Source organism: Quercus suber, unplaced genomic scaffold (assembly GCF_002906115.3).
Source record: "Quercus suber isolate HL8 unplaced genomic scaffold, Cork oak 2.0 scaffold_1020, whole genome shotgun sequence".
NCBI classification, from domain to species: domain Eukaryota; kingdom Viridiplantae; phylum Streptophyta; class Magnoliopsida; order Fagales; family Fagaceae; genus Quercus; species Quercus suber.
In genome coordinates, this window is record NW_027070431.1 from 11,512 (window position 1) to 14,132 (window position 2,621).

At 32.0% G+C, this 2,621-nt stretch overlaps 1 pseudogene; it reads right to left on the reverse strand.

The window, feature by feature from the left end:
- Positions 1–546: 546 nt before the first annotated feature.
- Positions 547–1,582, reverse strand: LOC112015581 (glucan endo-1,3-beta-glucosidase-like; annotated as a pseudogene).
- Positions 1,583–2,621: the final 1,039 nt, after the last annotated feature.

Genomic DNA, 2,621 nt, shown 5'->3' on the forward strand with positions numbered 1-2,621 from the left:
CTCTCTCTCTCTCTCTCTCTCTCTCTCTCTCTCTCTCTCTCTCTCTCTCTCTCTCTCTCTCTCTCTCTCTCTCTCTCTCTCTCTCTCTAAGGAAATGTATGATGTTTTGTAATAGGATAACTAGTCTTGTGAAATAATCATTTGATTATTTGGTTGCAAATTTATTATAAGTAATAGTTATTCCTTAGGAATAAATATTCCTTGAATCAAGTAACAACTGTTTCTTTTTTAAAAGATTGTAATAATTATTCCTTAGTATGTATGTGTAATAACTTTTAAAATTGATACATTTCCCAAATTTACACTTTCATTATGTACACAAAAATTATAAAATAAAAAGATAATCTCTCTCAAATTTAAAAAATATTCATTTTTAGGAAATAAAATTAAATAAATAAGATGTTTCATAAATATAGATCTTGAGTTCTATTCCAATGTTACAATTTATGGTTTTAGTTATTCCTTTGCAACATCTTTTATTTCATGATTCTTAAAAAAACATATTTTATTTTAGTAATAAAGATTACAATTCTTACTGCAATTATCTTAAGAAAAATTGAGTTGGTACTTGGGTTGCTTGGTAGGTGAGAAGAGACCAAAATGTTTCTCAGTTTCCGCTGGACCCTTTTGGTCTTCATTGAACGGAGCAAACAAGTATGTTTCTAATGGTTTAGGCCTCTTCGGAGTCCCATTGTTCACATGACTAATCAAATTCTTGTAGTAAGTGCCTGCATTGTCAACTGTAGCTGCTACACCACTGTCGGATGGCCAACCAGTCTCTGTTACAATGACAGTCAAATTGCCCGCACCAATCTTCTCAAGAGCAGAATAGAGAGAATCCATCATTGCATCAAAGAAATTTTGGTACCCTAAGTTACCATCTTGTACCACAACCCTGATGAATTTAATAAGGCATAATCAAGCTTAACGTCTGTTGGGTCACTTAAGTAGGCAAAATATGGGTACACATTGGCAAGAAGTGGTGCCTTAGTGCTTACTAGGAAGCTAGCGATTGCATTTATGTATGCACTTGCATTGTCACTAAAGGAGCCTGAAGATGGAGGGTAAGTAATGACATGTCTATTACTGTAGAAACTTTGATTTGGGTTGGAAAATTAGAAGATGTAACTGCATTGTATAAATTTTGCATGGCTGGTCCAACATATTGGGCTAATGGATCACTGGGTTTTATTTCATTCCCAACAGCAATGTAACTAATATTGACATCAGGCAAGTAGGGACTTATGTTTGTTTGCACCCGACCATTTGCAGCTCCAGGACTAGTGGCAAGGCCTTGAAGGTCATTGTTGACAACTCCAACAATGACCGATATGTTGGATCCTTTTAGGGCTTGGAGGGTTGCTTGATTTGGATCGAAAATCCTCATTTTCCCTATGCCACTTATTTTGTATAGGGCTATTACTTCAGTTGCAGGTGGTAAATCATCGGCAATTGTTCCATAATTTACACCTATAGATTGTACAGCTACAACAAATAGCACCGATATAATAAACAAGTTAATTAACACCAAAGATAAATTTGTTTGCAGGAAATGTATAGATATCCAATGGAGTTGCGACATATAGAATCAAGATAAAAAAAAACTAGTTATATTTAACACCAATGGTAGATTTGTTTAAGAAATGTATACAGCCTAGTTGATATGTAAGCTCAAACCAAAGTTTTCAGTGTTTAAGCACTAAAAATTGTAGCCAAAAAAAGAAAAGTGTTTGGCAAGATTTTTTGATCAGGAGTGTTTGAGTCACATTTTTTAATTAACGATGTTTAAACACTCTTTTTTTTGAGAAACAAATACACACACACATAAGAAGAGGAAAAAGGATTCTAACATAAAGGTACACTACAACTCCACTCAAAAGTCATGATAACTTTTGAAAATACATTCAGTGTAGTTTTTAGCTTTTGAGTAACATTGCTCAATAACATTGTTGTAAATATTTTGAAAATCATGAGACCTACTAATAAGACTACACACATACTTTTTCTTTTCTCTAACCTGCATGGCTTTGTTTTTTTCTTTCTTCTTTCTTAAAAATTATGGGACCTACTAATAATTACCAACTTTTAAAAAAATACACACTCATACCAAATATACAATTATATATGTGTGCGTGTGTGTGTGTGTGTGTGTGTGTGTGTGTGTGTGTGTGTTCATATTTTAAATTAGGTTATCTGAAACATGGGATTAAACACATTTTTTGCATTATAGATACTTTAAATGTGTTCATTCTCAAAAAAAAAAAAGATACTTTAAATGTGTTTTTACAAAACCTTTTATACTACAATTTTCACATCATTTTGAACAACAATTCTTGAGCACCACTACCAAACAGGTCCATAGGTATTTTTTTTTAGAAGAAAATGTAAAGGTATTCAGCGGATTTAAATCCTTTGGAGTTCTTAGGATAACATATGTACTTTATAAACTCTTATCTAATCCTTTGGAGTTCTTAGGATAACACATGTACTTTATAAATCTTATCTATTTGTTTTTTGCCATATGATCAATAATTTAAATTGGTACAAAACCTTTGGTTAAATAGTACTTAAATTATAAAATCTAATACTTTTATTTTAAAAAAAGATGGATAAAATTGTAA